This window comes from Crocodylus siamensis, chromosome 1, assembly GCF_052110815.1.
Source record: "Crocodylus siamensis isolate JL-2025a chromosome 1, ASM5211081v1, whole genome shotgun sequence".
Taxonomy (NCBI): domain Eukaryota; kingdom Metazoa; phylum Chordata; order Crocodylia; family Crocodylidae; genus Crocodylus; species Crocodylus siamensis.
In genome coordinates, this window is record NC_143395.1 from 109,019,568 (window position 1) to 109,035,275 (window position 15,708).

Consider the following 15,708-nt stretch of genomic DNA (forward strand, 5'->3'; position numbering starts at 1 on the left):
CTTTTTCTTGAAGCTGAAAGAAGGTCAGAGGGCAAAGAAAGAGCTTCGAAGACACCCTGAAGGCAAACATGAAGAGGTGTAACATTGACATCAACACATGGGAGAACTGACCAAATGGAGGAAGGCTCTTTGGAAGGGGCCTCAACACTTTGAAACAGCTCACTGATGCGCAGAAGAGGAAAAGAGGAACAGGTGAAAAGAACATCAGAACATCCAACTCAGCAACACAGTGCCCATCCCCCCTGGAAACACCTGTCCTCACTGCGACAAGATATGTAGATCTAGATTGGGCTATGGAGCCACCTGCAGACTCACTATTAAGATCCATGGAAGACAGTCTTACTTGTTCACAAGTGATTGCTCATCATCATCATTACACATACAAAGATTATGTGGAAAAATTAGTTTGTGATCATATAATTAAAGTGTCATAACGCTTACCTACAAGGGGACAGATCCTATGCCACCTGGTGGGGGCACATTCATTAATGTATTTTTGGTGATGTGCATTAAATTTAGTATCTCCATTGTGAGGTGGAAATGTGGAAAGGTGTAAATATGCAAGGACCTGGGAAGAATTTTTATTTCTCAAACTATAAGGGTTCAGTGTGACTATCTGTTACTGTCAAAATAAATTTGTGCTTTTTTAAAAATTATCTTTTCTTCAAAAGGAAGAATTTTATTTTCAGTGGACTGACTAGGGGAGAGGCATTGCTGGATCTAGTCCTGGCCAAAGGGGAGGATCTGGTGAGCAATCTGAGGATCGAAGGGAAGCTTGGTGACAGCAACCATGAATTGGTCACCTTCTTAGTTCACTGAAGAGCAGGCAAACCCCTCAGTAAAAAGGAAGTCCTTAACTTTGGGAAGGCTGACTCCTGCAAACAGAGAACTGGTCAGTCAGGCAATCAGAGGCTGTACCCCCCCAGAAATAGGAGTACATGAGGAATGAGTCATCGCTCAAAAAACACAATCCTTGAAGCACAGGGAAAAGCCATTTCTTCTTGCAAGAAATGCAGTCAATGAGCAAGGAAGCCCCTATGACAGAATAAGGAACTGTTGGACCTCATTACACTCAAAAGAATAGCCTATACCAGCTGGAAAACAGAGAGCATTACCAAAGAGGATTATTCTGCACTTGCCCACACCTGAAGTCAGCGGTTGAGAAAAGCCAAGGCACAAACTGAACTCAGGCTAGCTATGGGAATCAAGGACAACAAGAAGTCCTTCTTTAGATATGTGGGAAGTAGGAAAAAGAACAAGGACAGTATTGGGCCTCTGAGAGAGTCAATGGGGCAACTGACATCAGATGCCCAAGAAAAAGCCAATCTCCTAAATGACTTTCTTGCATTCGTTTTTCACCTTTCCATGAGGATCACACTGCCAGGAATGGCACAAACCAATTTGGGAGTGGGTGACAGGCCCAAAAATAGATGTGGATCAGGTTTCATAGATGTCATAGATTTCATAGACATTAGGGCTGGAAGGGACCTCGGGAGATCATCGAGTCCAGCCCCCTGCCCAAAGGGCAGGAAGTCAGCTGGGGTCATAGGATCCCAGCAAGATAAGCATCCAATTTACTCTTGAAGGTGTTCAATGTAGGTGCTTGAACCACCTCCGCTGGCAGACTGTTCCAGACCTTGGGGGCTCGAACAGTAAAGAAATTCTTCCTTATGTCCAGCCTGAAACGGTCTTGCAGGAGTTTGTGACCGTTCGACCTCGTCATCCCTTGGGGCGCTCTGGTGAACAGACGTTCCCCCAGATCCTGGTGGTCACCCCTGATAAACTTATAGGTGGCCATCAGATCACCCCTGAGCCTGCGCTTTTCCAGGCTAAAGAGTCCCATGGCTCTCAGCCTGTCATCGTAAGATCTGTTTTCCTGACCTCTGTTCATGCGCGTGGCTCTCCTCTGCACTCTCTCAAGCTTCTCCGCATCCTTTTTGAATTGTGGAGTGCAAAACTGGACGCAGTACTCCAGCTGCAGCCTCACCGAGGCCGAGTACAAGGGGAGAATGACGTCCCGGGATTTGCTCGAGAAGCATCTATGGATGCACGCCAGCATTTTGGTCGCTTTACTAGCCGCAGCATCGCATTGGAGGCTCATGTTCATCTTGTGGTCAATGATGACCCCCAAATCTCTTTCTTCTGTAGTGCTATCCAACGTAGCACTGCCGAGCCTATAAGGGTGCTGCAGGTTTTTCCTCCCAAGGTGGAGAACCTTGCATTTTTCGGTGTTAAACACCATCAGGTTCTCGTCTGCCCATTTGCTGAGCTTGTCCAGGTCAGCCTGGATCACCCGCCTATCTTCTGGCGTGGATGCTTTGCCCCAAAGTTTGGTGTCATCGGCAAACTTGGCCAGTCCACTCCTAACTCCAATGTCCACATCGTTAATGAAGATGTTGAACAGTATGGGTCCCAGGACAGAGCCTTGAGGGACCCCACTGGTCACAGGGCACCACAATGAGTGACTGCCATCAATCACAACCCTCTGGGTCCAACCACGAAGCCAATTTCCCAGCCAGCGGATCGTGGTGGAGCCAAGGCCACAACTGGGCAGTTTGGCCAAGACGTGATCATGGGATACCAGATCAAAAGCTTTTTTGAAGTCAAGATATATGACATCAATCTCTTCTCCCTTGTCCAGGTGATAGGTCACCTGGTCATAGAAGGAAATGAGATTGGTCAAACAAGACCTACCCGCAACAAACCCGTGCTGGCTGTCCCTTAGAATGTTAGCTTGGGCCAGTCCCTCAAGGATGGCCTCCTTAATAAACTTTTCTAAGATCTTCCCCAGGCTAGAAGTCAGGCTAATGGGCCTGTAGTTAGCCGGATCCACTCTCCTCCCTTTCTTGAAGATCGGCACCACATTGGCCTTCTTCCAGTCTTCGGGCACTACACCAGAGCACCAGGAGTTTTCAAAGATCCGTGCCAGGGGCTGGGCTATGACGCTCGCCAGCTCCTTGAGTACCCTGGGGTGCAGATTGTCAGGGCCGGCTGACTTGAAGGTATCCAGCTTCTCAAGGTGTTCCTTCACGAGGTCAGCATTGATGGAGGGTAGGGGATCCCCCTCACCCAGATTTCCCTGTCCCATAGCAGGCATGGGCATCCTGTGGGACTGATGAAAGACTGACGCAAAGTACCTATTTAATAGGTTGGCTTTTTCCTGGGCGTTAGTTGTCAGTTGCCCCATCTGGTTTAGCAGGGGTCCAACATTGCCCTTGCTTTTCCTCCGGCTCCCCACATATCTGAAAAAGGACTTTTTGTTGTCCTTGATGCCTGAAGCTAGTTGGAGTTCAGTTGCAGCCTTGGCTTTCCTGGTTTGCTCCCTGCAGGACCGGACCAGCGCGGAGTAATCCTCTTTGGAGGTGAATCCCGTCCTCCATCCTTTGTAGGCTTTCCTTTTTAGCCACAGTAGGTCCGCTAGGTCTCTGGAGAGCCAGGGGGGCTGCTGTGCCTTCTTGCTGCCTTTCCTCCGTGTTGGAATAGATTTAGCTTGTGCATTGAGGATCGCTTCCTTGAGAAGCAACCACTCTTCTTGAACTCCCATCTCCCTGGGGTCATGGTCCCTGACGGCCTGACCGACTAGCCTCTTGAGCTTGTCAAAGTCGGCTTTTCTGAAGTCAAGGACTTCTGTGTTGCTGACTGACTTGCCAGCTTTACGGCGGATGGTGAAGGTGATCAGCTCGTGGTCGCTGTCACCCAACTTCCCATCAATCAGTAGGTCGCCGATTAGGTCGTCCCCCGTAGCCAGTACCAGGTCAAGCAGCGCTTTGCCTCTCGTTGGCCCATAGACTTCTTGAGTCAGGTAGAGGTCATCCACGCACGAGAGAAAGCTTTGCGCCCGCTCAGATTTAGCTGAGTGATCTTCACACGAGATGTCCGGGTAATTGAAGTCAGCCATGACAACCAAGGTCCTTGAGCAAGCGGCCTCAGTCAGTTTCTGGGCGAACTCCTGGTCAAGCTCGGGACTTTGAGTGGGAGGTCTCCCACCGTTGTGTCCCCTGTGCCGAATTCCCCACAAATTTTTACCCAGAGGGTCTCTAGCTGTCCATGCCGGTTGCCAACATCAGCTTGCAGGGACATGTAGCTTTCCTTCACATAGAGAGCTACACCCCCGCCCCTTTTGTCAACATGATCCCTCCTGTATAGGGGATAGCCCTCTATACCCGTGGTCCAGTCATGGGTGGAGTCCCACCAGGTCTCCCTTATCCCAATGACATCATATTTCATTCATGATATTCATATTGCACTGAGCAGGAGGACGAGCTCATCCTGCTTGTTGCCCAGGCTCCTGGCATTAGTGTACAGGCAGGCAAGTGTGCCCTTGGGGGCTCTTGCCTTGCCCACAGATTGTGCCAGGGCTGGGGCAGGGGTGGGCTCCCTTAAGTGCCCCCTTAAGTGCCTTGGCCCGCTGGCTTTGCAAGGGCCATTCAGTGGGCCAGCAGGGGCAGTAGTCCCCCCATCCCCCAGCGGGCTTAGTTTAAAGCCCGGTGGAGCAGGTCAGCCAGCCTGGCTGAGAAGAGCCTCCTCCCCAGGGGAGAGAGGTGGAGGCCATCTCTTCCCAGCAGCTCGCTGCCTCTCTCTCCAAAGAGCAGGCTGTGGTCACGGAAGCCAAAGCCTTCCCGAAAACACCAGCGCCACAGTCTTTGGTTCACCACGTGGATCCTCCTCTCCCTCCTCAGCCCATAGCCCGAGACTGGGAGGATCGAAGAAAACACCACCTGAGCTCCCAGACCCCTAAGCCCCACTCCCAACTCCCTGTAGCGCCTCATGACCTGGCTGGGGGTGCTCTGAGCCGTGTCATTGGTGCCCACGTGAATAAGGAGCATGGGGTAGTGGTCTGTGGGCCGGAGGAGCTGCAGGATCCTCTCCGCAATGTCTCGGATGCGGACCCCCGGGAAGCAGCAGACTTCCCAGGCTAAGGGGTCGGGGCGGCAGATTGCCCCCTCAGTGCCCCGCAGGATGGAGTCTCCCACAACAAACATCTTACGCTTTATCTTGGGGAGAGCGGGGCCAGTAGCTGCGGTCAAGCCTGGGTTGCCTGCGGGAGCTGGCAACTGCGTGGGCTCTGCTGGGGCTGCAAGAGGTGCGAACCTGTTGCTAAGCTCCGGCGGGGCAGGGGCCTTGGTGCGGCGGGCCTTGGGGCCCTTGAGCACCTTGGTCCATGCCCCTGACTGGGCAGAGTGGGAGGTCCCAGAGTCCTCCTTAGTCGCGGAGGGAGACGGAGCTCTCCCCTGCGGCTCCCGGGGGAGAAGGGCCTGGCAGTAGGAGTCTATCTCCTGCTCACAGTCCCTAATGGCACGCAGTCTCTGGACTGGAGCTCCTCCAGCTGGCGTGCCAGAGACCCCAGTAGGGAGCAGACCCCGCAAGGGGAGGTGGCCATGCTCCTGGGCCCCAGAGCCTGAAAAAGGGACAGGCAGCCCCCGCAGCCAAGAGCCAGTGGCTCCGTCTGCGTGGAGCCCAGAACCATGGACTCCGTCTGGGTGGCCGTCTCCGAGGTGCCCAGTGGAGGGACCGCAGAGCCTGAGGGGACCCTCGGGGTGCAGCGCGTGCCCATCCGTGTCATGCCTCTGGTAGGCTGGCTACGGCTGGGGCTGGCTATGGCTGGGGGGGGTCGCAGGCAGGGTCTCGTGCCCTCCCACGCCCTCTCCTGCGCAAACTCTGCGCTAACTCAAGCGCCTGTTTACGCAGCCTGGTCGCACGGCTCCCTGGGGGCTGGGCCAAGTAGGGGCCTGGGTGGGGTCTTGACCCGGCCCGGCACCAGGCAGCGGCCTCCTCCTTCCAGGTGAGGGAACACTTTGAGACACTGGACATCTACAAGTCCATGAGACCAGAATTCACCCAAGGGTCTTGACAGAGCTGGCAGACATCATTGCATCCCCCTTAGCAGGAATATTTGAAAAACTGTGGTGCTCGGGTGAAGTCCAGATGACTGGAAAAGAAACAATGTGGTCCCTATCTACAAGAAAGGGAGGAGGGATGACCCAGGGAACTATAGACCAATCAGTCTGACGTCCGTCCCTGGGAAAATCCTGGAGAAAATTATCAAGCGATCCATCAACACCAGACTAACGGAATGCAAGCTTCTGAATGCCAGCCAACATGACTCTGTGACTGGCAGGTCTTGCCTAACCAACTCATCTTCTTCTATGACCAGGTAACATATGTCCTGGACAAGGGAGATGATGTGGACATCATTTATCTGGACTTCAAGGCCTTTGGCCTAGTTCCCCATGATGTCCTCATGGTTAAGCTGGGGAATTGTGGCCTTGATCATCATACAGTCCGATGGCTATGGGGTTGGACCCAAAGAGTACTAGTTGAAGGGAGAAAATCAACATGGTGCAGGGTTACCAGTGGAGTCCCTCAGGGCTCAGTACTCAGGTCAGTACGCTTTAACATTTCCATCAACGATCTAGATTCGGGAGTCAGATGTGAACTGGCCAAGTTCGTGGACAATACCAAATTATGGGGGAGGGATGTCACACCACAGGACAGGCTGAGAATACAGGCCAACTTGGACACACTCTCAAGATGAGCCAACCAAACCCAGATGGCCATCACTGCAGAAAAGTGCAAGGTGCTGCATGTGGTAGGAAAAACCCTCAGCACACTTACAGGATTGGCAGTGCTACACTTGGTAGCACCACAACCAAAAGGGCCTTGGGGGTCTTGATTGACCACAAGGTGAATATGAGCCACCAATGTGATGTGGTGGCAGGCAAAGCTAACAAAACTCTGACGTGCATCCACCGATACATCTCAAGCAACACCAGGGAAGTCATCTTCCCACTTTATTTGGCCCTGATGAGACCACAGCTGGAGTACTGCATCCAGTATTGGCCCCCCACCCCAGAAAGGATGTGAAGAAGCTTGAGAGAGTCCAGAGGAGAGCCACTCATATGATCCAAGGCCTGGAGGGCAGGCCGTATGAGGACAGACTGGGGGACTTGGGACTCTTCAGTCCGGAGAAGAGAAGCTTCAGGGGGGACTTGATGGCAGCCAACAATTTCATAAAAGGGTCACATCAGGACCTGGGAGAACATCTGTTCACCAGAGCTCCCCAAGGGATAACAAGGTCTAACGGCCACAAATTCCAGGAAGGCTGGTTTAGACTGGATATAAGAAAAAAGTTATTTTCAGGGCATGTGTCCAAGGTCTGGAAAAAACTCTCCCCAGAGGTGGTGCAAGCACCTACTTTGGACTCCTTCAAAAAACAGCTGTATTTATTTCTTGCTGGGGTCACTTGATTCCAGCTGACTTCCCACCTATGGCTAGGGGGCTGGACGCAATGATCTCATGAGGTCCCTTCCAGACCCTAGTGTCTATGAAATCTATGAAATTTAGGAACAAGTTCTTCTCTGACAGTTGTACAACATTTCTGAAAATCAGCTGGATTAGTTTGGTCATATCCAGGGACAAACTGAGGATTTATAAGTATAGCAGGAATGTATGTACAGTAATGCTCAACACTAAAAGTAACATGCAGGTGGACCTATATACCATAAAAGTAGTTCCCACAACAATTGATAGAGGTTACTTGTGCCAAGGGCACAGTTTATACTAAAGAAAAAACTCTAAAACATATAACAACAATGGCCATCCTTGTATTTTGGCTCTTGATGTTCACCGTTTTAAAGTGGGTTGTGTTTTTAACATAACAATGTTTAGAAAACTGTAGAATATTATTCATTGAAGAAAACACATTTTGCTAAAAACTTGTTTTTCAAACAAAAACTCATAATGATATCTGTACAATCTGCCTATCTGTACAATTTGAGGAATGGACATTTTCAATGTGCTTTCCCACATACGCAATTCTATTGATCTCAAAAGTATGAGCTGCAAGCATGTTTAAATAATAGTACCAAAAAAGCTTTAAATCCAGTTAATTAATTCAAAGTAGCCAAATCATATTCATATTATTTCAAGTCATAGAGTCTCAAGGAAAGTTAAGTCAAACAAGACATAAAGTCATCCCAAAAAACACAGTGAACCAAGCCACTATGAAAGTTTTAGGTAAGATTCCTTGCAGATTTTCCATATTGCTGTGAGCATTTACCAGCCCAGGTACAATATTTAGTTGCCCACACATTATCTTCTTGATTATGATAATGAAGAAATTAATAAGTTGCTTACTTGTGCATATGATATCTTTACACTGGCACAAATTTCTCAGCGTCCTAATGATTTGTAAGCCTATGACTGCTGGCTTCTCACATACTGTATAAAAAAGTCACATGCTAGTATCACCTAGTTTTGTCTAAATACATCCATAATAAGCAGAATTTCACATATCGTTTCACACTCTTCCCCTATGAGCCCATAATTTACATTTCTAACATAGTGCCTGCCCTTATTTTCTCCTTTTCATGTATACTAGGGCCAGTCACCCATTAGGCTAACTCACCCTCTTCCCAAGAAAGACCAATTCATCTAGAAAGTTGACCCAATGCCAGCCTTAAGAAAGATTTCAATAGTAACACTGCCAGAGCACTGAGAAAATTGCTGACCAATTTTGAAAGGGGTGAGAATCAAGAGGAAAGACTGAGGAACCAAAGGTTATTAACACTGAAAAACAAGAACGTTAATGATGACCTGATTAAAGATTTAAAGTGGCTCTGTTCCATGTTTATGGACATGAAAATGTGATGCTATTTTGTGAATATTAAGAGATGGGCATAAAGCAGAGTTTGGGTAAAATCTTCTTACAAAAATCAATATTAAATATGCAGACACTAACATGGTTTAAAAACTTCAAGGCAAGAAGTTGGTCAGTGTAAGAGAGAAATTACATATTGTTAGCAGTGAATAAGAACAATAGTTGGCATTTAGAACATTTGAATGAATGGAGATGAAAAGGTGACCTGAGAATCAAGGCTGTGTAAAAGTAATTTTGCCAAAAGGGCAAACTTGTTCTAAAAAACTCACATACCAAACTGATTTCTGAGTTTTTTAAGTATCTTAGGTAAATAGCACGTCAATGAGACAGTATATTTTCCTCCATCACAAAAGTTTCCAGGGGACCAATGAAAGTTGCTTAACATTGAACTCCTAAGAAGATTGAGTTAATTTTGTTAATATACTTTTGGTATGCAAGCATTGCATACTCATTGCATAATGCACAACTACACTTCACACATTTTGTTTGACTCTTCCCACTTTTCAGCTTTTGTGGGTGGCAGAGAAGAACATTTACCTGCTTCAACAAATGGACGCTGTTCAGATGTCAGAATAAACAAAGTAAACTGTCCTCTATTTATAAATTAAGAATCCAACACAAAGTCTTGAAAATCCTTAGTTTTAAATAAGGCCATTCAAGTGCAAGAGTTAGTGTTTTCTGTAGGGTGTCAAATATGATTAATTCTTGTGGAATCTGATGGCAACGGGCATGATAAGGCCTGAATCACTGTTTAGGAGCCAGAAGAGAAAGAATGAGTTAATTAAGAATCAAATTCCTAGATCTGTGCTGATGATACAAATTATTTTTGCACAGTGGCATGAGTGCACACAAGCTATTTTTTAGCAAATTGAAGAAGTTGAATAAAAATGCACAAATTTTGCCTTGAAGGGCTTACAGTCTAACAGTATAAAAAAAAACAAGACAAGAAGGTTTGAGGAAAAAAATACAACACAATATTTTTATCCTTGGGACACTTTGTGGAACAGTGGGACTTCTAAAAGGTTTTTTTGTGAGTGCCAGAGGGTTTTTAAATGGTAATTCAGAAATAATTAAGGTTTATGGACCACTCCAGAAGGCATGTGAAATAAAGAAGTGAGGAGCATTGTGCCTCAGAGCTATAAAAGATAAAATAATGAAATTACCATGTGAAGGACTAGCTCATTAAGAAATACAGGAAATAGTCACATTTGTACTTGCATAGATCACGTTTGCCCCAAGATATAAATACTTCTCATTTAAGTGGAATAAAATGGTGGACTATACTGGGTGCATCTACACATGCACTTTACTGAGCATTAGACTAATTTAATGTGCAGTAAAGTGTCACTGTCAACACTTGTGCCACAACTAGTGCATGGTAGATAAATTTACTCCATTGTAGGATAGTCCCATCAAACACAGGTACTGTGCAATAAAGTACTATGCTTAAAAGCACAGGTAGAATGTGAGGTCAGGATTAGTTTACTCCAGCTCAAACTGCATTAGAGTATATTCAGTTGCATTAATTGCACATGTAGACACACCTGCTGAGAGAATAGCTCTGATCTACAAAAACTTATTCATACTCTTCACTTCAAGTAAGTGAACAGCACTATTGCCTACAAGGGAACGAACTTCTTACCTGCTTAAACTTAGATGTGCATGAATGTTTGTGAGATTGGGGGTTTATTCATTGCTCAAGGTCAAATCAGTAACAGATGAAAATAAAACTTAGGAGTCATGACACAGAGAGCTTTGTTTTAACTTCCAGACCACGTGAACAGAAAGTATCTCAAATGGGAAAAGAAAAAATTAATAAGGAGTAGAGTTGCCAAATCTAATGCGCTTTTTTGGCCCTTTTCACAGATTCACTGCAAAACCTGACCAGTCTACTGCTTTCTCTAGTGCTGGGCTTCAAGAAGATTTCATTTAAAACTGAACAATTATTTGCGGGCATGAAGAAATAGGAAATACGAATACCATTAAAATAGTTAAGAGTAAACATCTGTTTTTCTGCCTTCTCTCATGACACACATTATCCAAAATTGGATTCCCAGGGCTTTCTCAAAAAATGCAATTACTAGCATTTTGGAAGAGTTGTTTTAATGTGCACGTTTCTTTGCATTCCCGTTTAAGATTAAAACTTGTTACAACAGCTTCTTAGGGCCAGCTTTGAATTGTTCAAATTGTTTTCTGAGGTCACAGAAAAGTCATTTGAAGAAATAAAATGAGACTGTATTCTTTGGTGCCTTGACTTTCTATCTTAGAAATTGAAGCTGACATTACTGGTTATCCAAGCATGATAGTACAAAGTTGCTGCATGCATTAACACTTTTTAAATATAATTTGAGGACTTAATTTATAATTAAATTAAGAAATAATACCACCAGACACTTATTCTCCCATCTTCTCATCTTGTACTATTTGAGAAAACACAATAGAAATGCTGGAAATGTATTTGTTATAATCGTACTACAACAGCATTTGTTATTCCCAAGCAAATAACTTTGTTTAAATAAGAACAGTTAAGCCACTGCTTTGTGGATATGAAAGATAGAATATAAAGTTATTAACAGATCTATTGGGTGAACTCATGCTGCCACCTGGAGAACAGATGAAGGTACTGAAAGGAATTGTGGGTGTCACTCCCAGAGACAATTGGGAGGACTCCCAAAGCAGAGCTGCACTCAATATAAGGCAGGGCCCTGCAGGTACTGTGAAACATGAAACACCTCAGGTATTAAAAACATGCCATTCACTGAACAATCACCCCGATGTCTGAACATTTTTAACAGAATGTAATCAGAAGTAACATCTAAAGTTTGCTATGAACCTTAGACCTGATGAAGAATGTATTGCATTTGAAAGCTTGCCTAACTTTATTTCAAACATGCAACTGGGTGTCAAGCCAAAAGTGTCCTTGCCTCTCGCATAATTGCTGGACTATCATGGCTACCTCACTTTAACACTACCAACACACAAAAGATATTGAAGTCTACTTCTTATGATGGAGAATCCACAACCACCTCAATCTTGATGAAGAATATCTTGCATTAAAAAGCTTGTCCATACAGTTGATCCAATAAAAGATAACACCCCCCAAAATCCTATGAACCTTAGATAACATATGCGTTTGTGGCTCAGATTTTGGCCACTTGATGGTTTTTTAAATATAGTCAGTTTCACTTTTGATCACATCCTAAATCTATAAGCTGTTTGCCATGGATGTAACTTTAAACCCAGAGAGAGCGCCCTTCTGAAATCACCTAAATATGGAGATACAACTCTGTAGAGAAACTTGCAGGATCATACTTTTTATGTCTACACAAGAAAATTTGCTAGTATATTTACAGTGATATAACGCTATAATGCCTTGCATGAATGCTTATTCTGATATTGTATCTCCATACATAGTTATACTGATATACCTATAGTTGTGTAGTTTTAGTGATGTAATTATGCTGGTAAATATCTCCATATGCATAACTCCATATTTCCCTTTTTGTTTGGGTCTTTTAAGCAGCAGCAAAGAAAAGTAAAACACTTCCAAATGGGAACAAATGACTGTAAACTGTAAGTGTTTATGGCTGATGAGAGGGACCCAAAAGCATGTTAGTACCTGAAATTTATTTAACATCTTTCTCTGAAATTGTCTAAAATTGACAGTACAATTTTACTGCAGACACCTGGGGAAGAAAATAAGGCTTAAAACTCATTGAAATTTATTAGGCTGGAAAACTTTTAAGAACATTGGAAATATTTTGTTCCAAAATAAACAGCTTCTCCTTAAAAAGTAATATAACTAGCACTCATGAAGCACTGAGGATGATCTCAGTTGAACAATTACCTTTGTGTTAGGCTTTTATTCTCAATCAAAACTCCTATGACCACCTCCAGCTGTGCTTTGAATAGAAACCCTTGAATGTCAGACAAATTCTGAAATTTGCACTGACTGTATCTAGGTTGCAAGTAGTTAAGCAAAGAGAGGTGAGGCCACCCAAAGCCCAGGAAAACGACACCTAGGGAGCTGGATTGAACTAAGGCTCCCAACCTGCCTTGAGGGCTAGCAGGTAGAGAAGAGAGAAAGAGGAACTGCAATATAGGGTTCATTTTGCCTGGAACCAGTGTGGTTAGAGTAAGACCTCTTGCTCCCACATATGCTCCAAGCACCATTGAAAGAGGCAGTAGGAAGACCATGGATGACCCTGGTCTGAGTGCAGCTGGGAGAAAGATGAACTTTTGCATGAAGAAGACCCCAGCAAGTAGCAAAGAAAAGGCCGCAGAAGTTAGTGCAGGCAGTGGAAATCCTTTTGCCTTCTCCAACAGGTTAGGCTGTGCACAAGGTGAAGATTCTCAGCTGGGAGGGTCCTTGTGAGACTGTTGGAATAATAAGTTGCATTATTCAAAGAGATAACTGTGTTATCAGGTTTCCATGCTGGGTTACAGGTTTGAATACTTATGTGTGTATATAAATCATGCTTGTTTGTCCCTTCCTGTTAAACTGAAGTACTGTTGGGTGAAACTTGAGTCACCACTGCCACACACCTGCACCCCACTGCAAGAAGGGTTACATTTATCTTTCACAATACACATTTACCTGCCTCCCAGGGCAAACAGGGAGAATGAGAGACATGTGACAGAGGTGTGCTTGGCTTCTCTGTGGTAAAAATGATTGGCTTCAGACCACTCAAAATACCCCGGGACCAGGATGGGAAGCACTACTACAATTTTCATCTGGAAGGAAGTTATCCTGAAAGATCACAGCCAATGGGGCTTCTTGCAGTCTTACAGACCCATCTTCAGGTCTGGCCCATAGGTCCAGAAATTCTGTCAGTGGGGCAGCACCTGGCAGTTAACACTGTTGTTGTTCACCTTGCAGTAGTAATATAACCCTCATGTTGACAAAGCAGCTGAAGCAGCTGTGAGGTTTAATGCCTGAGCTGCTGTTGGTACAGTCAGCTGCAAGTGTTACTGCCGGTGATAGAGGTGGGTTGTGTGGCCTGTGAGAAGGTGAAACCCTGAAATTTAGATATGGTACACCTGGGCTAAGTACACACGGTCAAAAAGCTTGAGGCTGAATTGATTTAGTCTTTGCACATTAATCTAAGCTGCAAAGATTGTGCCAATAAGCAAATGAACAGACATTCAGTTTTGATTCAGGAAATTCAGCCACATGCCTGTAGTGCCTCAAGCCAGAAGCTGGGGGAAAGGCACTAAAGCACAGCTCTCTGGCACTGTTAGTCAGCATGGGCTGTGTGCTGCCCCTGAGCTCTCTAGGATTTGTAGCCCACAATCACTGCAGCAGGACTCCACAGGGTTGCTTATCAGCACTTTCTCTTCCTGCTTCCAGGTGCCTCTGGGATTTGTAGTCCACAGTCATAGCTAGCACTAAGTAAGCCAGGAGGACAGGGCAGCTCTGTACTCAGGATAAGGTGAGTTTAACCCCCATTCCTGGCCCTAGACCCCAGCTGGGGTTTGCCTATTGGGGGGCAATTAGCCAGCCAGTGAGCCAACTCTCACTGCTCCAGCTAGGGAAGCAGAGGGGTGGGGCCAGCTCTGCTCTCTGGAGCAGACAGCACAGCCCAGCCCAGCCCAGGGCTGCAAAGCATACTGGGTGACTCCAATTTATCTTGAACCAGGAAGGGGTCTGGGACAGAAGTTTCAAAAACCAGTTTTACCTAAATTAATTAAGTCTGATACTACATTCAACCAACTTCATCTTAAACCAGTTTCAGCCATTTTGAAAGTGGCTCATGTGCATTGAACTTCTGTTCTGTTACAGGTTTAAACCAGTTTCTGATCACTTAAACCAGTTTAAGTGTAACTCTTGTCCCTAGTCCAACCCAAATGAGTTTGACACTCCTGCAGCAGGAGATGCAGAGAAGAGAGCTTAGTTAAGTAAAGAAGAATAGCAAGCTACACCTCTACCATCTTTGACCACTGGTGATCAATTCTCTACAGTGAGTATCTCACTATACCTTTATGCTGTGACAAATGGAATGTACTGGGACAGCAAAAGATGAACAGTGACTTTTAGCTAATATCACTTACTATCATCTTTAGTAGCCAGAGAAACAGTGTCATTTTCTGGAGATTTCTGAAACTGCTGTGAGCACAGAAAGAACCTTCACTCTGAGCTTACACCACTTGTGACAGTGATGGTCATCAACCCTAATTCACATTTCAAGTAACTGGTATTGGAAGAGGGAGTGACTATTTTACATAATAGTCACATAAATTAGGTATTACTCCTGTACCGCAGACTGAAGACCACGTATAGCAAATCCCTAACTACCTTTCCTCATCTCTATTTTGTCTCAGTTTCATAGTTGGTAGGGTCGGAAGGGACCTAAGCAGATCACCAAGTCCGACTCCCTGCCATGGGCAGGAAAGAATGCTGGGGTCAAATCACCCCGGCCAGGTGATTATCTAGCTGCCTTCTGAAGACCCCCAGGGTAGGAGCGAGCACCACTTCCCTTGGAAGTTAGTTCCAGATCCTAGCCGCCCTGACTGTGAAGTAGCGCCTCCTGATGTCTAGCCTGAACCTACTTTCAGTCAACTCATGGCTATTATTCCTAGTTACTCCTGGTGGTGTTTAGGGGAACAGGGTCTCTCCTATTCTCCGCTGGTCCTCCTTGGTAAATTTATAGATGGCCACCAGATCCCCTCTCAGCCTTCTCGTGTGAAGACTGAACAGGTTCAGGTCCCATACCCTCTCTTTGTAGGGCCTGCCCTGCTGCCCCCTGATCATGTGAGTGGCTCTCCTCTGGACCCTGTCAATGCTGGCCACATCCCTCCTGAAGTGCAGTGCCCAGAACTGGACACAGTACTCCAACTGCAGCCTGACCAATGTCGCACAGAGAGGTAGGATCACCTCCTTGGACCTGGTCATGATGCATCTGTGGATGCATGACAAGATGTGGTTAGCCTTCCTGACTATGTCCTCCCATTGGCGGCCCATGTTTGTCTTGGAATCAATAATGACTCCAAGATCCTTTTCTGCCTCTGTGCTGACAAGAAGGGAGTTCCCCAGCCTGTAGGTATGCTGC